Raw genomic sequence first — 26,396 nt, 5'->3', positions numbered from 1 at the left:
AGTTACATAAGCTGGACTGAACAACATGTTGTTGAGCACGTACGCAGCAGCTGGACAATCAAGATGTTAAAAGTGCACGTACACAGGATGCTGGGCTGATCAACATCTTGTCAAAATGCACGTACACAGAACACTGCTTTTTGGCTCCTACACTAAAAGGTCACATTGAATTAATAAACGTTTTCAAAAAGGGCTGTGATGCAATTAAACAGAAACATGCACACAGCAGAAGGGTTATCACGCTCAGCTTTAGTGCCGTGTCGGCTTCTTACAGCAACATTTACAGCTGTAGATGGGGAGGACAGAGGTCCAGACAGATCTATGGCCCAGTGCCCAGAATTCTGCTGCCCCTGTGTCCCAGAACTGATCCGGTGTGTCCCAGCCAAGCTGCTGGTGTAACCTCTGCAACCACTTGACACAGTGTGGAGGACAAACAGACAGACGGACATTTACTGTGGCGTTCAAACCCTGATCACATTAGGATGGACAACACAACTCAGCCAATCGCATGGCAGCAAAATCATCAGATAACCATCTAGACCTGCTGAAGCTCCAAATGAGAGTCATAACAAGTGTGAACGGGGCGGGCTTGTGAAGAACCTGAGAGATTGTCATGTGATCACAGGAAAAGGCTGTAGCATGTCGTTAAACCCAGAGGTGGCAGTCTGGGTGAAAACTGACAGGCAAGTGAATCTAGACGCTACAAGCAGCTCGCCACAGGAACTGAATAGCTTCAGCAGGACCAGAAACAAGGAAGGGATGACTTAACGTCTTCCCGGGTGTTACTGTGAGTGTCGAGTATAATCCGCAAGTAATCAAAACTGGGTGAGGATGTAAAAAGCTCGGGAAGAGACAAGAGAACGTCTGACTGAGTGTTTGAAGGGTGAGTAGAAAATGCTTTTGTAGCCAGGAGGGGTGTGTTGATGATAGGTGACAGGTGTGTGAGTGGAGCGGGATGAGACTGCTGCTTCCTGACGGCGCAAATAACTACTGGTTCCTACCAAGACCTTCAGAACAGCATCTCTGAACGCAGAGCAGAACCTTGTTTCCTGGTCTGATGAGTCTGGATTTCAGCTGCAACATTCAGATGGTTGGGTCAGAACTTGGTGTCACCCGCATGAAAGCACAGATCTATCCTGCCTTGTATCGATGCTTCAGGCTCCGGCTGCAAAAACCTTTGGTCAAAGCCAGTTTTCATTGGCATGTCTGCGTCCCTTTCTGAGCTTTAATGGCACCCTGTAAGCCAGGCTCAAACACAACAGCACATCTCGTCTGCTACCTACAGTGAGCAGCATGACCCTGCACAGTAACCTGCTTTAAACCAAGGACGTTCACTTTGTTGTTTTTGTCTTTTAAAACAAGAAGTAGCTGTCTTTTCCCTCTGAAGACAAAACCCTCTTGTTTTCAGATTGATAGCTGAAACAGAGGAAGGCCACTCCAGTCCTGCAGGCCAACACAACTGAGATGGATTACAGTTAAGATTGAACAGAATAATTCATGGACCTCCGAGCTCATGAGACTGGCTGAGGTGAAAATGGTAGTGGACTTTTATTACAACAAAGATTATTTATTAATCCTGACATGACCCTCATCAGTTCAATAATTAAGGTGGTGGAGCGCTAAGCTAGCTTTACATTTCCACATGTATAAAACCTCTAATAATCACTGGTGTGCCTCGCAGGCTCCGCTTCTCATTCTTTCATTCATTATTTCAGAAAGTGAGAAGGCTTCCAGGGAAATGTGCGTTTAGCCTGTAATTGTTCCAGTCAGAAGGTGAGAAGAAAACGGGAGTGGGACTGGACGAAGCGGCTCACATAATTTCCTTCCTCCAAACTCTTGAACCTTTGTTTGTATCGGTGCTGACTGACCAGTGTTAGAGTACAGCAGTGTTACTTTTACAAGCCATTTGGCAGAACATGTTCTTCACCATTTATAATTAAGTTTTATATTCCTTTAATGATCTGGCAGCAAACATACGAAAACATTCTGACCTCAGGACCACCACTGCTGCATGATTTAGCTCTATCTGATGGGTCGTTCCTTTGCAAAAACAGAATGTTTACTTCACCATCCAGTTTAGTTCACAACGTCTGCTCTTCCATCATTTATGACACTTACTGTAGCTGCTAGAGGAGAAGACATTTAAACTTCTCTAGTATTTTATTTATGGACAAAACAAAGAAAACATGACAACAGATTTCAGCTCTTATGCATAAAGAAACAACGTGGAAGCATGACGTGGATGACAAGAGCCCCGGAGGAGGCTGACTGGGATTTCTGATTACAAAGACATCAAAACTCCAAACCATCTAAAAATACTTTATTCACCAAACAGCTGTCACAAACTGTCATCTTAATAACAATAAAATCTTTTTCTGTTTGATCTATGAAATCTTATGCTGATCTTGATTAACTATTTACATTTTTGCTAATTTAAACTATGAAAAGCATTAAATATAAATTCATCTATTTTAATGTATCTTTATCCAGGAACATTAATGAAACTTAATGAAAAGTTCACATCACGAACTTGACTAGTTGGACTAAATAAACCTATCTGTTTTATAAATGTTGAACTCAATGGAGTTGGTGAAATGATAGCCTGACAATCAAAGCTGTCATATTTGAACATACGCCCTGAACAAGTAAAATAAGTTGTGTAAATGTTTAGATAGAATCGTTTTAATCTCCACATTAACTGTAAAAATAATAATAACAATGACACTGTTGGATACATTTAGCAGTTTTAAACTAAGATTTCTATGGAAAATGGAGGACAGTTATTGTGCCAGCCAATCTCGCCATCAATGATGATGATGAAGAGGAGGAAGATGACACTGGGACAGAATCTCAAATATAAGACATTTAAAAATATTCTAATACTCTATATTTGATAAAAAAATGCAGTAATCTGTTTTTTTTAAATAAAAAATACTTTATGGTTTCATCATTTTTATATTTATTCTAGTTATTTAAGGTTCTAAAATGTGCTAAAGAACTTTATAATGTTCTACATTATTCTAAATGAATATTTATTTAACTTGTTCGTGCTTTGGGGGGTATTTCTTTGACCAGAACAGGGCATATTTGATCATTTTGTTTTCTCTGATTTTCTGCATGAAAAGAAACATTTTGAAAATTTTAACAACAGAAGAATGCTTTTTATTTATTTATTTATTTTACCACAATAACACTCTGGGATTGTAATTTAAGTTTTTAAATTATTTCAGTGAGTTGATTTGGCTTACTTTGATTAAATTATGATGGTTAAATATTTGGTTAATATTAGATTTGCATTGATGAAAGTTGATCTAAAGCCCCACCAACTCCTGCTGTGACGCTCGGACTCTGGTTCCGGTTGCAAGTGTCCTGAGGGGCTGCAGCGCAGCTCGAGCTGCAGCAGCTGGTTCTGTTCATTACCAGGAGAGAGCGGCTCAACTGATTGGACTGATGAGTCAATAAGTGCAATCAGCGCAGTAACGATAAACATATAAAAGAAAAGCGATTCCAATGAACGAGTCGGAATTACCCGAGGGATGATCCCAGATAATCACTGAACGGCGAGCAGTTCAGAACCGGGAGTGAGGCACGTGCCTACAGCCAGATATGGGAATTGTGGTATCAACAAGTCATCTCCATGCCGTGATTTAGTTCTGCTCAGCAACCGAACCATGCAGGTTCATTCACTCTGTTGATTGAAATCACCTGGGTCAGTTGCTGAACTGCAGAAAAACACGGCATGGAGATGACTTGATGCCACAATTTCCCACGTCTGCCCAGAATCTTCCACTGCAGTTTCTGCTCAGAACTTTCCCTCCAGTCTCCGGAAGAGGAGGTGGCAGTGGAGCTCAAGATGCGCTAGTCGGCGCCTTCGGAATAAAAGTCAATGGCTGTGGATCTGGAACCCTGTGAGGATGAGCTCTCTCTGCACACAAACCCCAAAGCCCAGCCAGCAGGACTAAAGTCAACAGTTGTAAACAAAGATGCTGCTGTTGGAAGGAGGAGGAGGTACATCTCTGAAACGCTGACAGGCGGAGGCTCGTTTCTTGAAATGACTTCTGGGCAGCGCGTCTGTGCGTAAAACTCCTCAGAGCTGTCGGGGTTTCAGTGAGGAAGGAGCAGAAGCATTTACACATTTTTAAATTTAAATCTCAACAACTGTCGTCTCTGCAGCCGAGGGAGCTCAAATCCGCACCCCTGGCTCTTTGCGAGCTCTTGTGAGGACTTTCCATTTGCGTAAATCCAGTTTCACAGCCACGCTTGTCCTCCGGTATCATCTTATCCGTATGAGAATTCATTCAACTCCATCTGCTTCGAGATCCGAATGAGTTCAACTTTCAGCTTTTACGCAGCCTCTTACTGGCCACCAGTCGTGCCAGCGCTCTGCCTCTGGTGAGGATGTAGCGCCTCAAGAAGAACGCAGGAGGGACGGGGTTCCTATTTGTGCGCAAGTACGAGGAAGATCTGAGCAGTGGAACCAAAGGAGGAGAGGGAGAAAAGTAGGAGATCTCCGCAGCCCACCCAAGCCTCATTCAGCACCACGCGCTGTTGGACAGCGCCAGAGCTGATCGGGAATCTGGACATCTGACTATCCCCCCCTTCTCCCCCACAACACTTCTATCTATTTACACAGCTTTTACTCTTCTCACCCCAGCCCTCTGCTCCGTTTATGATTATTATAAACATCTGCTTCCTGCGTGGTTTCCGGGGTTTGGTGAGCATCGTCCAGACAGCAGCAGAGTCCAGAGCTGACTCAAAGACGCAGGAAGGAAAAAGGAACCAAGACAGAACCACCGACAGCAGAACTTCCGCTCCACTTCAGAATCACTTGATCCAAACATCCAAAGGTAGGACTTTTATTCTCTCTCGCTGTTTGGGGCTTCAGGGCTGGTGTGGGAGTCTGAGAGAGAAGCTGCAATAACCCTCTGAGCTTCTTCAGGGTTTGTTGGTGTTTTAATCACATCCTGGCTTTTATTTATGTATTTATCATCTCGAAACAGATCCAAACCCTTAACAGACCCACGAGAAGGCTTTTCTGATCAAACTCGGCTGATTAATCATCTTTTCTGAAAGGAGGCAGAACAAGGCTGATGTTGTGGGGCTCAGGGGGTCCTCACTGTACAATGAATCCATTCTTCAGTGATGTTCCCCCTCCTTCCTTATGACTACACACACACACGCACACACACACACACACTTCAGTGCTCCTTTAACAGGTTGCTTGTGGGAATCTGGATCACATCATGTTTGCATTTTATGATTTTCAAATGAGCCTCGACTCCCTGGTGGGTCACGCAGCTCGGTGACGCCTCACTTGATCATCTGTTAGTGAACACATTAATTGGAGCTCAAAGTTCTGCTGCTTTCTGGCTCTGATTTGAGATGCTTGCCTCAATGGGCTGAAACATTTAAAAGAATACATCCATAGGGAGGCCATGCTTCTGTTTCTTCTGAGCCTTTGAAAAGGAAGAAAAATAATGTCTCCACCTATATGTTATAAAACAGACCTATCCATATAGTTCAAGCCTTTTCTATATGGTTCATGTCTGTTTGTTGCAGGTTCAGAGCCTCAGCTGTAAATCTGAAACATCCACATCGTCTCAGATGGATTTTAGTGATTGAGAAAGATTTAATTTGAGATAACGAAGCTTAGTTTTACTAGAAACTCAGCTTTACTACAAATGGTATCTAAAACTTCAGTCTTGTCTCCAAAAATGAAATAATGTCACAACAAAATCAGACAAATATGACTCTCCCTACTGCCAGCTGATTGACTTTCACCAATTCTGAAAATAGTGGTGCAGATCTTCTGTTCACTGTAAAAGGCTGCAATGACTGCGTCAAGCAGAAACAGGTCCTGGTACTGCTGTTCTCACATTAAAATGTAGGAATTCTCGTACAATGAGAGCTGATTTTGTAGTTCTTACCTTTGAACAGCCTTTGTTTGGATAAATAGAGATGAGTAGCCTTAGTGGGGGCAATTACAAAGTTTTTCTGCTGTTTTATGCTAACTCACAAAAGTTCACACTAATGTTTTGTTTATTTTTACATCAGCATTACATGAGTAATTTCATTAAATTCTGTAATTATTTGCAAAAGAAATAAGAAAATGTGTTCGCAGTAAAAAACAATTAATCCAAGGCAACAAGTCAAATTATTATAATATTAATATCCTAGCAGATATTAAATATTCTCTTTGTCTTTTTTATTTTTACAGTTTACATCTTGGATGGGGACTAAAGCATCTACCAAGGTGTTAAAAACACACGTGTTTATGTTTGGGCTCATTTGTTAATTTTATTCAGAGATAAACTCAACAGTAAGTCTTTTTTCCCTTTGAGTAAATCCGAGCAGCAGTACGAGTGCAGCTGTGATCATTTAGGGGCTTTAAAGGCCAACTTTAAACAAAGAAAATGCAAAAACGTGGATTTAATTCCATTTTATGAATACTGAGATTGATTAGTTTATCTTGTTTTGTGATGGCATTTGACAGAAGCACCTTTTACCTCCAAATTCAAAATGAGTATTAATCAAACCGGTCTGTTTCCTGACTGGGTAAAAATACTTTGACCTTTAATAATTATGGAATAAATCAGAAAATTAGTATTTATTCCTCCTTCATCTTTTCTCATAGCTTAAAAAAACTTTACATAATGTTCCTGGACAAATTCTCCTCTAACAACATCTTTGAGAAGTGACACGGGCTTCTCATCATTTCCTCCAGAACACTGTGTAAGCTAGCAGAGGAGACCTTTGCTGGCCCTGCGTGAGCTGAGCTGCCTGTTTGAAGCTGTGCTCCAAACATAAAAACACAGCCACCAATTAACGCTTTGTGTTTGGTTTTGGTTATCAGAGTGAGAGTTCAGGTCACGGTTCAGGTTTGGGGCCATCGGCTGGAGCTGCAGTCAGAGAGAATGAGCAGCACCACAGCTTCTGTTCAGAAATCAACAGTTACTGCAAAATGTTCTTGGCTTCATCTTCTGGAAGGTGATCCACAGTTCAGTTCTCTAATGCTCCAACACTTCAGGACAAGAAGTTGTATTTTCTCTCATTAATAACTTTTTAATAGAAAAGAAGAAAACAGCTCATTCAGATTCCAGCTTAAATGTGTGGATGACTAAAAAACATTTTTCTAATGAGCATTTCTGATTATATTTGTTCACTCTGAGTTTTTCATACAGCCTGAACATGAAAATAATCTTCTACACCGATCTCCTGCATTAGCTTCTGACAGGGGTGTTCAGTTCCAGGCCTTGGGAGCTGGTATGCAGCACATTTTAGTTTAACTCTGCTTCAACTCCTGATTTCAATCAGCAGGTGATTAACAGGCTTCTTCAGGGCTACGCTGAACCTCTTCACCGAAATGACTTTCCTCGTACTGTATTCTCTTCCTGACCTAATAATGTCCCCCTCATACCCAGAAAATCATCCAGGATATGTTTACTGTCACTCCTGCTGTCTTTTGTGACTCATTTCCCACACCGCCCTGAGTTACTGTGACATTATAGGGACAGGGCACCATAAATTATTTTCCTCGTCGGCTTCCCTTCCTTCTCCTTTCACGCGACGCCGAAAGCGAGCGTATACGTCAGCGCTGAAACTCGCAGGCATCCAGCAGCGGAGTGAAAGCAGCAGACGAGGAGAGACGGGCAGGCAACAGCTTTCTCAGTTTGCTGGAGCATCTTCGATATCCGTTCATCTGCGGTTCTTCGTCACTGACTCGCGAGTGCGTGTGCGCATTCTGGATCACCTCCTCTGCTTCTTCTCCTGAGGTCCATCTGTTGACCACAGTCCGATCATCTCCAGAACAACAGCTGATCTATTCATCACTATCTCAACACGAACCTGTTCTCTAAAGCCTCCAACTCAAACAGATCCTTTCAGCCCTCGGGTGCTGCTTCTGATGCACGCTCTGTGTTGAACATCCTGGTCATTTGTAAACTCTGAGAGCTACAGTTTGAGCATCATTATGAGGGGCTTATTGTCACTAATCAGAGATGATGTGCATTGGCACTCTGCTTAATGTATAAGATTAATTACACAAAGAACAAAGTGAATAATCTTCTTTACAGCAGGGTTGTTGCCATAAATAAGACACACACGATGAGCTGTCAAGTCAATCCTTTTTTCTTTTTTCAAATATTATCTTGTCACATGCAACATTCAACAAATCTGTCTTTGGTTCACATTTTTAAAAGGATTATTTGATTCACTCAAATGAAGTCAGCCGAGTTATGAGTTTTATGATTAGAGATGTTCTGGTTTTTCTTTCTGTTACCAGTACCGCCCTTAGATGCTTCTGCTGGAACAGTAGGCCTGCATTTCAAGAGGAAACGAGTTAGTGCTAAACACCGGTCACCGTTTTCTAGGTCTAAGCATCTTTTATTGTCCGTGACTTCAAATGGTGTTTTTCTTTTTAGGACTGGTAGTTTGTCCTAAAGTTGAAGTGGTAGCAGCCTGCCGTTTCTCCTTCTCTGATGTTGGGCGGAGAACCTCTCACACCAGTGGTGTTCTGTTGCTAAACACGTGAGAGCATTAAAAATGGAGGACCAAGGAAAGTGCAATGGCTCGTTTGGGATTTTTGGCACCGCAGAACATCCAAACATCTGCAGTTTAAATATCTATAAGGTTTTGGTCAAGATTTGAGAAATAAATCCTCTCCAGTAAACAAATCTTATACTTTTTAAGCATTAGTTTCACAATCAGCTGTAAATAACTTTACTAGACATCCAACAAAACAATGTCTTCAGGTGTCTTACTGATTTGTACCACTTTCACCTTTCTGCTTTGTTCCTAATGGACTTTCAGCTCCACATCCTCAGAGTCTGGTCCAGGAACACAACAGTCCCACCTGTAAATATGAGGAAGATAGAGAAGCTCGGTGTGTTTAAGGATTCACCAGCAAACCTGTAACTTAGGTTTTCTGTTGGTTTGGGATGATTTTAGTTTTGACTTCTTGGTTCAGAGTCAATTTTGGTTGGCTAGTTAGGATGGTAAATAAATGGTAAATGGCCTGTATTTGATATAGCGCCTTCTAGAGTCCTGGAACCCCCCAAGGCACTTTACAACACAATCAGTCATTCACCCATTCACACACACATTCACACACTGGATGAGCTACAATGTAGCCACAGCTGCCCTGGGGCGCACTGACAGAGGCGAGGCTGCCCAGCACAGGCGCCACCGGTCCCTCCGACCACCACCAGCAGGCAACGTGGGTTAAGTGTCTTGCCCAAGGACACAACGACAGCGACAGACTGAGCGGGGCTCAAACCTGCAACCTTCCGATTACGGGGCGAGCTCTTAACTCCTGTGCCACCGTCGCCCATAACCCAGGATGTCTCCTGGACACCTCCCTGGTGAGGTTTTCTGGGAACGTCCAACCGGGAAGAGACCTAAAGGAAGACCCAGGACACGCTTGATGGACTATGTCTCTCAGCTGGCCAGGGAACGCCTTGGGATTCCCCCGGAGGAGCTGGCTCAAGTGGCTGTGGGAGAGGGAAGTCTGGGCGTCTCTGCTTTGGCTGCAGCCTCCGCTACCCGACTCCAGATAAGCTCAAGACAATGGATGGATGGTTCAAACAGAGCTGAGGGCTTGTTGTGTTGCATGGTTTCCTGTTAATGGTGCTCGGACAGCAGCTGAAGTCATGAATGCATTGTGTGTGGCACCATTAATTCATCTGATTTGTTTATTAGCCTGCTAAGTTACTTTCCAGAGTTTCCCATGCTTAGTCATGCAGTCTGAGAAAAATATTTACATTTTCTCATGACTCGTTGCTCTCATCTGTCTTAAACAATGTCATGCAACGTTTGCATCGTGTAGAAACTTGCTCATTTGTGTTTTTGGAACCAGAATCACTTGCTGCATGTCCTAAATAAGAGGTGATGTTTCACAAAAAGGAGCCCACGTTTGAATTTTTCATTAAAATTCAAAATGCATGAGTTGAGGCATTTCCCACCTTTTTTTGTCAATGTTAAGACCTGCCTGCTATTCATCAATATGTATGAGCCTATCTTTAGATTTGAAGACACCCAGCCTGCAAACCCTCCACGGCTAACACAGAAAGAACATTTTTGCTTGATCAAGTTAATATCCTCCTACGTAAGACATGGACCCAAACGCAGGATGATGTTCATTTTTATTTGGAAGAGAACATTAATTTGATGAGCAGAGCAGAAGGTGATGGAACAACACTTGCAGCATTCAGTGTAACTGTTTAAGCAGAAAACTGCAGAAATGAGGAGAATAACCCCCACTTTCCGCAAACTGGAGGGTTGGTTTCTTTTTAGCGGCAACAGACCACTCCAGATTAGTTCTTGTTCTGCACAGCAGCGCCTGGCAAAATCTCTTGCCAGCAGCAGTGGGAAGGCTCCTAAATCCTGCAGTCAACAGCCACCCATCTCTCTGCGCTCTATTTCTGGCCTTGATTACAATTTGTGTGCCATAGCGTCTTGCTCCAGAGGAAGCGCCACAAGGAAATATTCAGTTATGTGTGCAGTTGGAGGAGATGGGTGAGTTATTTATTTTCTTTTGCAGGTTTGGTGAAAATTTAGAGGCAAGGATTCATCTCTTAACCTTTACTGGTACAGAAACCTGTGTAGGGATCACAGGAGGACAGTTGTCAGGTGAAGGCAATGGGATATTTGTCCCGCGTTCAAAAATAAAACAAAACTCATGAGGAAGCGCAACGTAACTGGTGTATGCTAAATAAATTAGCATATGGACTGTGCAGCAGAATGTGCACATTACAGCAGCGTGCTGTTGATTCTCTTGTGCAAATGCGTCTGAGTGAAACATTTAAAACGACAGTGTAATGTTTAATTCAGCATCTTGTGTGCTCTGTCAATAGTTCCGCCCAGCAATCATTGTGCTCGGCTCAACAAAGTCCACAGATTCGTGTTTAACAACGTTAAATTGTAAAGGGAGACTGCCATTAGAGGCTACACTTGCCTAACTTGCTGGTGTTTTCCTCCATAATGGGCCTGAAGGGCTACTATGTGCTCCGCAGGTCCACTTAATGGTGTGCTGATCTTTCAGAGCCCATTACTCTGAGAATCCTTGTCATTGGCCTTGCCCTTCCTCGATACAACACTTCTCACTCACCGGTAATGAGACGGACCTCGCTATTTACATCGAGTCCTGATTACAAATGCAGGAGGAGGAATAAAGGCTAGCACGTCTTGCTGCCTTCTTGTCTGACACCTTAAAGTGGGAAATTATTCACACGCAGACACGCTGCTCAGATGCAGACAAATAACAGCATTCACTGAGAGTTGCTAACAGATCTGCTGCCATTAAAGAGTATTTACATTCAGTCAGGTCTGATAGAAATCATAGTTATTTACTAGGTGGCTCATCCAAGTGCTTTTATGGTGAGACGCATTTGCTGCACATCCGCACCAGCTGGATTAGAGCTGATTGAACTGGAGAGAGACAGAGACAACTGTGTTTCAATAAACAACTTGCTCACAGTGAATGTTGGCATGCGGGATGGAGTTCTTCTAGGATGTCAGTTTTGCTTCAGAAGTGTAACATGTGAAAAAGTTAATGATGTCTGACCTAACAGGAACATGGCTAATTTAGAGGTTTAGAGGTTGATGCTTGAAACAACATGTCCGTAAGAAGATCTACGGCTTTTCACATTGCTCTCAAAAGGCAGCAGGAAAGCAGCTCGTGGTAGAGGAAGGGCTTTCCTATCTTCTCACGGTTTTATTTTGTAAGAAAAAGCTTTTTGTTGCTATTTAAACACAAAATTAACAAAATCATGGGTGATTTTCAAAACATTAGAATATTACAGCAGGCCACACCTGACCTCTGTTTTCAGTCAGCATCATTTTCTCCCCAGACAATGACCTCAATCACTCAGAAATCTTTACCTGGGCTTCATTATTTGTAACCATGGCAACTAAGGTCCCATAACCTGCAATAATTGTATGGTTGAGCACCTTTTGATGATGTTGCCCTGCTGATGTGGGTCTTATTAGAAAATGCAGTTATGGTGCTCTTCAATAGGTCACGACAAAATTACACGCCTCACTTGTTTGTCCAATTCATGTTTTGTTTATTAAATAAAATGAGAGGGTTGTAGCACATAGCTTCTACGGTGAGCTGAAAGTCAGAATTGTCGGTCCCAACAGAGGTTCTTTCTGAGTCTGGCTACATCACCATGGTAACAGAGAACTCCCATTCACATGATGTGTCTTCTTACTGCCCTCGAGGAAAACGGGCACTTCTTCATTCCCTCCTCCCAACCTTGTCCTGCCTGCAACTCTATCCTATCCTGTCTGTCTGGAGTGCCCCTCTACATTCTTTTCTGGACTTTTCCTAACTATGGATCTGGTCAGCTGGTTTCTGAATGCAATGGACAACATTTTTTCCACCTTACAAATGGAAAAGTGAGCTCCTTCCTGCCTTGATAGAATGCACCTGGTTGGATATTATTGGATTCCTGGAATGAGTAGAAGATTATGTGTCTGTTGCTGCTGTCCAAAGAGGACATAGAGACAGTTATATAACTGGATTTATGATAACCAGGTTCCTGCTGTTTGGAGGTGGTGGGTCACTGGTGTATCGGAAAATTTAGGAGCTGAAGACAGCAAATGGCAAGTTTCCGGATCTCAAAGACGAGATGTGTCATGCTACAATTTTTCAGACTCATGCATTACACGAGGTAAATCATAAGCCAGAGGTTCTGAGTAGAAATCTGGCTGCAGTTTCAGAACTTGTACGTAGAATGGGAAATAGCTTGGAGAAATTCTCAGCTCGATTTGGTGGAAACAGACCCCTTGATTCGGCTGTTTGGACGTGGCCTGCAGAAAGATAGAAGACACAGGAAAAATAATCTCTGGTCTGTTTCAAAACCTTTATTGTTATCTGAATTTGGCTCCCCGATGCTGGCCTTGAAGGCTGAAGAATTTCAAACTCTCCCAGAGACAGATACAGGTGGATGCTCTGCCCCCTGCTCCCCCGTTCCTCACATAGACCTGTGAACTTTATGTATCAGCTTGCAAGGGACCCGTATAATTAAACTGACTTGGGAGAAAGGTCACGGATACACGTACTACTGGCACAATATGCATGCACGAACACACAACTTAAAAAACGCACACACCATCCCATGGATTCAACATTCTCCTCCTTCCTCTGGATAGCTGCAAACCCTCTCAGTTGCAAGGGGATCCCATGGATTATAAAGAATATATATTGCAACTCTGCCCTCTGTCTGGGCCAGGGTGGGGGTGCCTGTTTTTTCACCCTCATCCCTTCCCTCCTCCTCGTAACCCTTTTCTTTTTTGTCTCCATATGGGTGCACCATAGTGGCTGCTTAACCACAGGCAACTTGTTCCTGATTATGTGTTCTATGTGCTGTATGTCTGCTCTTGTAAAGGTTGTACTGAAACAATGTTTCATTGCACCTGACCACTGGTTCTTGGACAAATAAAATTATTCCTATTCCTAAACAAATTCTCTCCTTCTTTTCTAATTGACACAGATCAGTCTGAAGCAAAAATCAGAAGTGCTTGTTGTTGATGCCTCATAGAACTTAATAAATGTGCATGCATGAACATTAGCATCAGACAAGCATTTGTGTCAAAACTTTAAACAAAGGGACTTGGACATTTAGTTCTGAGAAATCTGATAAACAGACACTAGATAAAATTTATCAGCACCACTGTTTATTAGAAAATATGTAATAAACACAATATTAGCTTGATCTGTTTGGTGAAATAATTACCATGATATGGGATTAGGTCAGGGGTCTGCAATCTATGGGCCATGTGTTCCATTTGCTCTTTTTGTAGCTTTGAGTATAAATGACATAGAAATGAATCATTTCTGCTTTAATAACCACATCCTTTTATTTATTGACTGAACAAAAATAGCATCTAAATCTATGTTTAAAAGCCTGTATTATATAAGCGCATTTAGAAACTAAAGAGGAAAATCTTGCAACCATCACCGTAGCACCCGTTACCTCTGAGACGTGTTTTAGGTTTCAGTAAACTCCTCTGGAAGATCGACCTCCTTTTCTTCTTTGTAACTAAATACATTATTTTCTGGTTTTAATATGAAGAGAGTGTTACTTTATTTAAAGTGGTTAAATACTAATAAACTGTACATAAAAGTGAGTACACAGTCATATCTTGGTATGAATGAGCGTTGGCAGCAGATTTGCTGCATGAACAAGGCTAGGGGTGGACAGCATCTGTAGCTGGCTGCTGTCAAGCAGACTTGCTGTTACCTGAGAGTTCTCGTCTCACTTACTCACTGTGTCCTGTGTTTACAGCATGGCTGTAATGGAGGTACGGTAGACTTTTCCCAGTCAATACAAACACTGTTCAGGACCCCAGCTGCTTCTTAACTTGGCATCATGAAGCTAAAACATGCACACTGAAAAACATCCCCCTACTCACACACACACACACACACACACACACACACACACACACACACACACACACACACACACACACACACACACACACACACACACACACACACACACACACACACACACACACACACACACACACACACACACACACACACACACACACACACACAAAGTGGAGCCTGCTCCAGATCTACTGGTTACGTGTAAAAAGACATCTTCCAGATGGACAATGAGGGAACTCCTAACAGCACCTTCTCATTACAGAGAATTGTGCCAGCAACCATCCATTTAGTCTTGATTCAGGCACTTTAATGAAATGCTCCATCTCTGTCTGCTGACTGCTCTCTTCACAATCTATTACACTTTATATGTTAACTGCTTGGTTACATTATGTTCCTCTGACTTCTGCTATCCAGCTGCATGGTTTCAGTCATAAAGAGGAGAAAAACCTTTGGGAGGGTACATCAGAAAATCACATCATAATTCTCTGCTTCATGCATGATTCCCTCTTTGAAGCTGAGGACCACTTCCTGTGACAGTTCTCCTCCTTAAACAAAGCCCGATGACAGAGATCAACCTAATGAAGTTACGATAACTAAAGATCATGTGCTCACAAGGTTTTTGTCTCTATCAGGTCCAACGCACATCCTATACGTTTACCCTCCATGACCACAGGGTCACATTTAGGAACAGGGGAAGCTCCAGCTTGAATGATGTTTACTGGAATTTAGACTTCTCTAAATGGCCTCAAGGTAACAAATAATTACAACTTTCCAGCTAATTCAGTCATATAATGTTGCATTTCAGATAGCTGCAAGTCTTTAAGTCAAAGGTAGAGAAACTTGAAAGGAATAAAGAAGAAAAAACCCTAAATAATTTAATAGAAGAGAATAAAAACAGATTCTATAGATTTCCATTTGTTAGGATTTGTAATACAATTACACTGTAATTATAATTTAGTGGTGCAGTACAACCATTGTTATATATTAGTTCTTCAGAAATAATCACTCATCATTCAGTTAGCTAGTGGAATAAAAAGTCACTAGTTAAAGATGGAAAAGCCGACATAAAAACATTAGACTGATTATTACAGAGAGATTCAGTGTCTGTAGGTGTTCATATCCTCCCTCATACTAGCACTGCAGCTAACAACACTCTTATTAGCATCTCCACCTAATAAAACACTTGATTTTCTTTGCTGATGCTTTTAAAAAATCACTTTAACGACACCAGAAACACACACAGCTTTGGGTAAACTCCTTTTTGTTTTAACTTTGATTTAAGCTTAGCTGACAATAAAAAGGATTTCCAACTCTTATAATAACTCTAATTTTGGTAATGTCATAGATGCACATGCTGTTTTATGAACAAAGTAGTGAGGCTAGAGCTAAAATTCAGGTTATACATTCATTACTCAACCAGACCTTGCCATGATCCATTTGAAGCCCCACTTACAGAAGACTTAAAGTGGCAGTGTGTAGTTTACTGCCACTAGGGGGCAGTAAATACTAGGGCTGTAGCGAAGCCTCGATGACGTCGACGGCTCGATTCTAAACATTCGTCGACGTCAGATCCGGTAGTCGACGCACCACGCCCACTTGTTGCATCCCCAGGAGTTTGTAAGTAGAGGAGGAATCTGCCTGTTTTTCCTCTAGCTCGCCCTCTTCTCCGCCGTCACTAACATCTCCACCAAATACCGAAGACCAGGAACAATGTCCGTTCGCTACTTGATTCCTTTCCTGTTTTGCCCGCCTTCATCTCCCGGCAACGGACAACAACTTCCGGGGTCAGATGCGCTGCTCTGTCTCTACCGCAGATGTAGAAAATCACCGGGAGCGTTTCTCCCTTCATTAAGGAGCTTCTTTCAGACATGAGGAGAGCTGTTTTGGTGGTAGCAGTCTCTCCTCCGTGCTGGTCTGTTTGCTGCTGGGTATTTTTGGTTGATTTAAACTTGGTAACTTGAACTTACCGTTGGTAAAGCTGCTGTTAGCGTTTTTGCTAACAGCTTCTTGCGTTTGGATAAGCTGTTATGTTTTGGTTTAGAGTTCATCGTTTCTGTGGTGTAGATCTCCCTTTTATTACATTTAGAGTGTTGTGGGTTTTCAGTTTAGTTTAAAATATCACCTTGAGTTTGGTTTAACCGCCCAGTTTAGAGTTTGGACCTTTGGAGATCCTTATTTTGGTCCAGAGCCCAGTAATCTTTGCCCAGTGGGACATCCCTACTTATTTGTACTTTTGTTTTAATTTACCACAGGCAGAATTAGTTTTATTATTCCCAACCTGTGGATGGAAAGATTTATGTTTTTTTGTAGTTGTAAATAAACCTGATCATCATTTTAACTTTTAAATCCCGTTATTGTCCCTTCCTTTTTGCACAAGAGCCAAACTCCCCAGGAAGAGTCGTAACACCACTCGCCTCACGCACATAAGTGACCAAAACAAAGCAGAATGGAGACACTCCATCTTCTACCACCTCTCAGGCAGCAGCCTGCACTCCCAAGTTCTGCATGTCACCAGAACATAACCAACCAACACAATAAAACCAGTGTTATTCAAAATGGAAGGCCTGTAGTGTTTATTCTCTTACAGTAACAACTTATCAATTTTTTGAGGAATTTATTAGAGATTTTTTTGTTTTTTATTAACTGTGCAATAGAAAAATAATTATTTGATTAATTGTCTAAATGGTCATTAGAATAGTCGACTATTCAATAAAATAATCGTCAGAATAATCGTTTTAAAAATAATCGTTTACCCCCAGCCCTAGTAAATACATTTCAGGGTAGTTTTACACCATATTGCCAGGACTGTCGCTAGCTTAAAAATCTATATGGTGAATGTTGTTACCGGTTGAGCAGAAAGCATGTGACCTCTGCGTGACTCCAGACTTTGATGGTCCTTCAGTTAATTCTTTAGAGAGAATGCAATGCCGATTGCAGGTTTCTGGCGCTGTACTTTCCGGATCTGCGCAGAGTCCTGCGCCTGCCAATGACTTCATCATGCTATGGCAACGTTGCTCACCCAAAATATTATATGGTGTTCCTCAAAGATGCTAGACCTGTGTCCTATGTACTTTAGATCTGATATTTCTGGCAATATGTTACAAAGCCACCACAACTGAACATCATTTTATTCATTTTCAACAATATTTTGATGGATATTTCTAGAGATTAAAGGTAAAAATACACACCGTCACTTTAAGTTCCTCATTTGTTTCTTGAGAAAAGTTTTTTCCTTCTTATAGGTAAAAACTATGAAATACCTTTGCTTGTTTAAGGATTTAGACTTTTCAGTCCCATTTCCAGTATCCATTATTTAGGATACGGGTGGTGTTGTTAGAACATTAACATTGAGGTAATGTTTCGGCTCAGATCTCTCTTTCATTTAGCTATTTTAGATCAAATATGATGTGTTTGACAAAAGGTTCCCATTCATCACCCACTGGTTTCCATGCAAACGAGACCCCCGATTATTGATTTAGGGAGATGCTAGATTGACCAGCAACAAGCACATCGTGATGCGATCAAAGGAATAAAACTTCTCCAGTTGTTCATCTGTTCATTTTATGATTACTAGTGGAATCTTTTTTATTTTTCATTTAACACAACACTTTTAGAGCAGTTGGATCAACTTCTGTTTTTCCAACAGAAACTTCTGAACAATCCAGTGCTAATCTAATCTGTGAGTTCTAAATGACATGTTTACATTTAGCAAAAGTTCAAATTAAAAATCTCACAGAACCTCATCAGTGTTTTTGAGTCCAGACATGCAGCACCGTAATGCGTTTAAGTCACTTCTATCTAATTTCTATCGACTGCAGTCATCAAGGGTGGAGCTGCTGATGAGAATACTCCAATAAACTAAGATAACACAGTCAGGACTCACAGAGCTGAAGAAATTAAAGAAAGTTTCGATCAACCTGTGAATGAAGTTGAACAGTCTCCATTTCCGACACCAGTCATGGATCATTAAACAGTTTATTAAAAACAGCTGAAGGCTTTTGTCTTTAGATATTATGCTGCTGCTGCGTATAATTCCATGTACTCTGATGGGAACCAGGAGGATTAAAGAAGACAGGCGCCGTATGCTTTAATGGCTAATTTAATATAAATCTTTATTATGTAGTCAACAAATCTGAAATTAACAAATTATTGGTCATCTGATGCTGGGGAGGAAAATTTGAAAGCACAGAATGACTACTGAGTTTAAAAAGATATATTTTTAAGGAAACTTCCAAACGTAACTTTTCAAAACTGAAAAATTGCTTCTTTAAAGAGCAAGTCACCCACTACCAGAGTCTTACTCCACTTCCACTTCCTGTTTGAAAAATGTAGCAAACGCTGTTGACTGGCAGATTGAGAGGGCAGAGCCGCTAACACACACACACACACACACACACACACACACACACACACACACACACACACACACACACACACACACACACACACACACACACACATTAATCAGTGTTTTCTAATAATGTTTGCAGACAGCATTTAATATTTTCTATACATATTTTATATAATTCGGCCCTCATTTGTTTTACTTTATTCCAGTATACTGACTGGAGCAATGCTTGATAAATTAACTGAGTAAAATATATAGTGATGGCTGCTTTGATCTAAGCACCTTTATTATCCAAGCTCTAGCACACACCGTTCTCTCAGACTGTTTTAATCTTCTAAAACTAAACATAGAAGATGAAAGACAAACAGACAAACGGAAAATGGTTGTTTCCCCAGAGACAGTCTGTGATTTAAACACACTAACTATCCTCACTTTCTAAAATAAAATGTCAACATTTCAACATAGAGTTGCTAAAATAGATGTTCAAACATTTTTTGTGTTATGTTTTATTTCAAATTAGATAAAAAAAAGCAACCTTTAAATGTGTGGTTCACTGAAAAACCATGTTTTAATTATTATTTCAGATTTTAATCAGTCACTCTGAGTTTTTCATGCAAGCTGAATGTGAAAATAGTCTACACCTATCTCCTGCATTAGCTTCTGATAGAAAATAGATGATCAAACTCTAGAAATAGAAAAGCCTGACAGATCGATGTCACACTGTTACTTAATATTGATGGACTCACCTATGCTGTTGTTGTTGGTTTAGCATCCAGAAAACAGCAGAGAATGTCTCAACTAGTAGAAGCTAACTGTTAGCATTAGCAACTCCACGACGTGGCATAACTCCTTCAGGCTTATGTTATTTCTGGAGATAAAGCATCAATGTTGCAGAGTAAACACAATCAGTGGTAGAGTCGCATTGCTATTAGCCAATCAGAGGTGAGATGTCCCAATATCAGAAGTAAGACTCCAAATCTTGTCGTCTGAAGCTTTCCTGATCTAGCATCTTCTAGATCCAGAAACGGGTGCACCAGGGCCTTTGTACCCAGAGTACAACTTACAAGACATTCATAGAGACCACTGCAAATGTTTGATTAAACGAGGGAACCGCACCTTTAAACCAATTTGCTTTTCAAAAACTCAACTCAACTTGATTATATTTTTGTCTTCATCTCGTTCGGGGACCAACTAAACTTTTTAATGTTGATGAGGATTAACTCAAAGTGATGCTCTGTGAGATCTATTAACAAACTGTTTTTGTACACTTGCCTAGCAGAACATGTCTGGTCCTTCTAACAACAAGTAGACAGGACCACTTTAATAAATGAGACTGCCGGGCGATCTGAGGATCTGTCTTCATTAGGAGCAGATCTGGAGAGAGTTTCTATTAGCCCACTATCAAGATGGGGGACTGTTAGGAGGAAATTACGCATGTCACAAGACAAAGAGCGAGCGGCCCACAGCTAAGCCCAGTGAAGGATGAGAAGCCTTAATCAATGACAAGCACTACCGGTGACAGGACACCGCGATCGCCCCATGCGTCACATCCAAGAAGATTATATCCAGCCGGTGACAGATTGGCACTTCCTGTGTGAGTTTCTGGCTGAAGAGAAGATATGATAGCACTCTGCTCCGCTCTCACTTCCCAACGTTTGTTCTTGACAATCTGCTGTCTTTCCCAGATTTCTGGTCATTATTTTTCTCTCATCTAGGGTAATGACACATGCTGTTCTTTGAAAAATAACAACAGAAGATCAAACCTCGGGGAGATTACATGCATACTCAGCCAGCACTGCTAGATAGGAAACTACAGCCACCATGGAAGTGAAAAGATCAAGTGTTCTAGGAGGTTTTCATGCAAAACGTTTAATTAAGGATGCTAATTCACAGACATGGAACCCCCGCTACTATTAGCCAGTAATTTTTCTTCTTCCTTTTTGATTCACTACTCCTCCTAAAGAAAAAAAAATAAACACACAGTTCAAACAGGAAAAGTGGGATGAATATGTTCTAGGAGTGCATTATGGTGAAAATTAAATAAGCAAAAACTTCCAAGCAATTTTCACACAGACACCAATAGGATGTTGCAGTTTTAACCTTATTTCTAATATTATGAGAAGCCTTAATCAACGACAAGCACTACCGGTGACAGGACACCGCGATCGCCCCATGCATCACATCCAAGAAGATTATATCCAGCCGGTGACAGATTGGCACTTCCTGTGTGAGTTTCTGGCTCACGTGTTAAATTAATGGCCTAAACTTAGATTACTTTATAATTAGCACAAGGCTTTAGAGGAGAGGTGATGTTTGCTGAAACTTTGGGCAGTAGCTGCATTTGACCCTTCAAAGCTTCTTCTGAAACTTTTAGTAAAAACTGACATCACCCTTTAAATTAGACCCACACATTTCAAGCATTTGTAGAACAAATAAACCTTAGACACCAGAGGTGTGACCAAGTCACTGCTTTGCAAGTCACAAGTCTTTCCAGTCAAGTCTAAGTCAAGTCTAAGTCAAAAGATTTTCCTTATTTATATGTCAGCAACATTCCCTTTAGCTTGCAGCTGAACTGCTCTCATACAGACCGTGGAGTCTGTCTAATTTAAAGTAGCTTTCCGGAGTGTTTCTCTTATCCGATGGCACGATCTAGTGGCTGAGAAGCAAATCACACAAATAGTCTCTCGATCCGTTTTTTTAAGATGGCAACTTCATGTTTCTTGTTTATAAATGTACTTCTGTTGCCGACAAACAGCTAAAACATGTTTTACAAGTATTATTCTCATGTCATGTTGTTTTTTCATATATTTATATTAAAGACTTACTTGTCCGTGAAAAGTTCATCAACTCTGCATCAGCTGAGGTACTTCCTTGAATTTGAAGCATGTAAGCGGTAGCCTAACGCTATTGGTTAGTTCTAGTCGGTGCTCAGTTTCTTATTGCACGAAGCTGTGCGGGACAGGGGCCGTATTGTTCATACATGATGAGACTATCACTTTTACGGATAAACTTCAGGAAGCTACTTTAACTGTTTGTCAAGAGATGGAAGAAGAGGTGTAAAACTTATCTTTTATCTCACAGAAGGTGCATGCATCATCACACTCACAGCATTAGCAGAGAGGTTTTCTCAAACAATGCTGTGTGACCCGAAGCCCACACTGAATGAGTTTTGGTTTTACCTTTAAACGTGTCCCCTCACCACGCCACAAGACATCACTATTGTTGTGAGTATTGGGCACGAATAATTTGTAAGCTTTTACTTACTTTTTGGATTCTTCAATAAAATTCGTAAATATGGAAATGTTTACCGATTTTATTACGTGATTAGGATATCCGGAGATACCCTCGGGGCACCACCCTTTTTAACAAGGGAAAATGAATCCAAACCTCTTGTCAATCTTGTCTAAACTTTCCGTGAAATCGTAAAGAGCTGCAGTTAATTTTTATATCAACACAAACAAATCACCTGAGACAAAAATCTTAATTGGCAATACATTTATTAACTAATATAATCACTTCAGCTCCTTCTGAAGCGTTTAGCCAATTAATACTAACCAACTGATTTTATCAAAAGAATAACAAACAATGAAACAATGAAATGATACTGTAAAACAATCTGACCCAATGGATGTGTGTTTTAGTCTTGTCCACTACCAACACTAAAAACAAGTATGTGTGTGTGTGTGTCCCCAAACAGAGAAAACCAGAATGTGTGTGTGTGTGTGTGTGTGTGTGTGTGTGTGTGTGTGTGTGTGTGTGTGTGTGTGTGTGTGTGTGTGTGTGTGTGTGGGTGGGTGGGTGGGTGGGCAACTTGCACTTTAAACTTCCGAAGAACGTTCATTCACAGTAACTTAAACCAAACTTCAAAAACCGCTTCACAAAGATCAATAAACAACACAAAAGATCAATCAGGAATGACATATCTAATAGTTTGTCAGCCTGGCCACAGCATATAAACTACTTAAGATATTAAACAATGGCAAAAACAAAACGACTTACTCTTGAGATGATCCGATGGCATTTTGGTACGGAGGAGAGAGACTGTTTTTCTATTTTGAAGCAATCGCGCGGTTTGATAGCTTGTTTGAAACTTATTAGAGAGAAACGGAAGGAAGAGAAATAGAGAAAAAAAACAAAATCTTGCGTGAGCGAACCCCAAGGCGTCCCTTTTTGTGTTCGCACTGCAGGCCAGATGGTTTCTCCGTTGATTCCAGCGGCTCGGCCTCCGTCTGTGCGTTCAGAGCCGTAGCAGAACAAGCGTCTCTTCCACCACCAGCTGAAACTGGAACAAAGAGAGCAGATCTGATGGTTTTCCACTGCTTTTCAGCGGTTCTGTGTTCCGTCCACTTCAGCAGCTAGGCCTCTGCACGTGCTGTCCGGAGCCGTAGCAAACGAGTGCGTCTTTCAACGCCAGTTGAACTGAACAAAAGACGATAAGTTTCATTTTTCGCTGGGATTTATAGCTTTTCAGCTGTCTGGCGGGCTGGACTCTGCTGTGTATCAGCACATGCGCAGAAACCTGTGCTCCCGGGTTTGGCTCCGCTTTGGTGACGTCATCACGCTGCTTCTGGGTGCAAAGTCTTATGGGACATGAAGTTGTAGCTGGCGCTGATGTTTAATATGCCTTATTTCTTTACGCTTCAGGGCGTTTTTGGCACAGTCTTTTGGAGGAAATACTGAGTAGCAATTTCTCATGAGGGCAGACCCTCAACACTATAGTCTGAACACTTAGAAAAATAAATGGCAGAAAAAGTAATATATATATATATATATATATATATATATATATATATATACATATATATATGTACATTTATATATATATATATATATATATATATATATATATATATATGTACATTTATATGTATATATATATATATATATATATACATATATATATGTACATTTATATGTATATATATATATATATATATATATATATATATATATATATATATATATATATATATATATATACATACACACACACACACACACACACACACACACACACACACACACACCTACTTTATCATGACAATATGATTGAATAAACACAGAAAAGTTCCTTAAGATAAGTTACAACACAATCTTCTACAATACAACCAATATAATCATAGAAATGTACCTCGTTCCTAAACAAATAGATTCAGCTTTATGTACATGTACACACATGTATATAGTTGTACTTTGGAAACTTTAATGTCATGAACCCTGAACACTTTATTTGCATGTCTCCCATTCTCGTTGTTGCTAATTGTTTTATAAGGAGTTAAGCCTACACAAGGGTTGCTGCACTCCTAACCGAACCCTTACCCTTACCCAGGTACCTCCCAGGAAAACCCAGAGATGTAAAGCAGAGACTCAGAGGGAAAATGTCTGGTTGCTTTATCCCAAAAGACCGACTGATCAGAAATGAATACAATCATTTTATAAAAGCAAACCACATGTGCAGGAGAGGATGAATCATCAGAGGTCCATGAGGTGACGAGGACTTCCTGTATGCTCTGCTCACATTGCCTTTATTATGCAGAAATGGTTCAAATATTCCTGTTGGTGGTACAGCTTCACTTGTCATGTTGAAAGGTTGGCTGGGAGTGCACAGGGCTGAACCCAAGCCAGTGTGTGTCTCCACCCACACAGTGATGGAAAATGGCAGAGCAGTTAAACCCTCAACAGGCTTTAATGTCGAGTAAACTTTTGATGCTGCATTAAAAGTCACATTGCATTTTCTCCCTTTTTCACACAAATCTGTGTTACAACCCCAAACTGGAAGATCTAACGTAAAGTAAGTAAATACTGTTATCCCGGGTGATAATGAGCTTCTCTGTGGAGATGCGTTGTTGCTTTAGCGATCCTCTGCTTGAACTGAAAGTGAGTCTTGTATTACTGGTATCTGGGACATTCAGCATCTTCAACTTGCTATAAGTCTTGCAGGATAAGCAGCACAGCTCCCCTCTTCTGGCGCTGGATCAGAGCCTCGGGGGAGCATCAGAATATACTTTGGCTTTGAAGCTCCGAGGGCAGTACCAGTCTGCCAGTTTAATGGATTGAGCCTGGATTTTCAGAGGTTCCACAAAGACAGAACTATTTGCTGTGCTTGTTAAAAGGCAAAAGACTTGACTTTTTTCTCTCTCACTCTATGGTATTCTCCATTTTCAGCTGGCAGATGCATTAATTTGTTTGTTTTTAAACTGTGTATTAAGCAGGCAAAGCAACCTTGTTGTTTCTTCCACAGATGTGCTAAGGCTGAAGTCAGTTCTGCATAAATGATCACATAAATCAGGTCAGATATCATGGATTTCATCTTTATGAGCACAAATATTCTAACAGAACAGGGCGGAGATCCATATTTGAATCAGACTGATCATAAATCCTTATGGTAAATAAGGGCCAGGAAAATAGGTTTGTTAATGAGGAACTAAGGATAAATTAATAATGAACTGATGGTAACTCGGCTGTTAAAGAATTTTCCTAATAAATAAGCTCTGAATAAACGGTTTTCACTATTTCACCAGTTCACTCAGTAGTTCATGAGTTCTTTACGGCTGCTTTATCACGATGGTTAGTGCACGGTTAGATTACATTAAATTCATGATTACCGTAAATCCTCTAATACAGACCCGGGCCTGTATTTGACTCAAGCGCATCAAGCTCCAGGCCTTTATTGGAAGGAGGGCCAGTATTAGAGGCAGGCCTCTATTTCTATTTGAGCAAAATGAACTAATGGTTCGCTGGAGTTTTTGACAATTAAAATTGCGCCCACATTTTCAAAGTTAAACACATTTCTTTTAACAACGGTAGTTTCTGCTTCAGTCATCTCCCCCGTCCCCCTGCGCAGCAGCCGCAAACTCACTGATGCGCCTGCAGCCTCTCAGAGTTCCTGCTGCTCTAAACATTAAAATAATTATTTCATTTTCTGTTCCTCACTTCTGATTACCTTCAATGGTGTCTGTTTGTTGCAACCACCAGGTACAAAAACTAACTTGTTTTTATTTGACTATTTTTCTGTTCTGTCTGTTTATTATCTTCCTGCATCTCCTCTCAATCCTAAAGAAAAACTGCTACCTGGGTTCATATATATTCACAGTTCTAAAAGATCTACCGGCCGCAAAAACAGCGGAGTGCTCGCTGCTTGGCGGCCGCATCAGTGATCGGTGTGTCACCGGATGACAAGGTGATGCGCCCCGCTTCACAGCGAAACGCATCGGGCGCAAATAAAAGACAGAAAACATTAAAGGAAATGAACCGACATGAACGATCACGTGTTAAATTAGTTTTTGAGGTGGCGACACCTGATTGTTACTGTGGCCGTGCTCAGGAGGCAGATCTACCGACCGCAAAAACAGCACAGTGCTCCCTGCTTGGCGGCCGCATCAGTGATCGGTGCGTCACCGGAGGACAAGGTGATGCGCCCCACTCCACAGCAGCGAAACACATCAGGCGCAAATAAAAGACAGAAAACATTAAAGGAAATGAACCGACATGAACGATCGTGTGTCAGTACCTACACTCTGGCAAAGCGCATTGCCCCCCCCCCCCGAGCGCAGGAGCTTGTCACCTGCTGACAGCAGGCTGCTGTCTTTTCCGAGGGCTGCATCTTGCCGGTCATTATCACGTGACAGCGACTAGTCGATGACAGGCATA

The 26,396-nt window shown here is 41.2% G+C and overlaps 1 protein-coding gene across 3 annotated transcripts in view; it reads left to right on the top strand.

Annotated features, from left to right (window-relative positions):
- Positions 1 to 672: 672 nt before the first annotated feature.
- LOC107391254 (metabotropic glutamate receptor 4) overlaps positions 673 to 26,396 on the top strand; it is a 270,494-nt gene continuing 244,770 nt past the window's right edge. The window contains exon 1 of one of the 3 annotated variants that reach the window (XM_015968453.3): positions 673 to 4,847. The gene's annotated coding sequence lies outside the window, so the exon portion shown is untranslated. Of the gene's footprint in view, positions 4,848 to 8,861; positions 10,513 to 26,396 lie in introns of those variants that run through there. The other 2 variants (XM_015968452.3, XM_070545017.1) reach the window with 2 other exon arrangements.

This window comes from Nothobranchius furzeri, chromosome 15, assembly GCF_043380555.1.
Source record: "Nothobranchius furzeri strain GRZ-AD chromosome 15, NfurGRZ-RIMD1, whole genome shotgun sequence".
NCBI classification, from domain to species: domain Eukaryota; kingdom Metazoa; phylum Chordata; class Actinopteri; order Cyprinodontiformes; family Nothobranchiidae; genus Nothobranchius; species Nothobranchius furzeri.
This window is presented reverse-complemented; position numbering and strand designations above follow the sequence as displayed.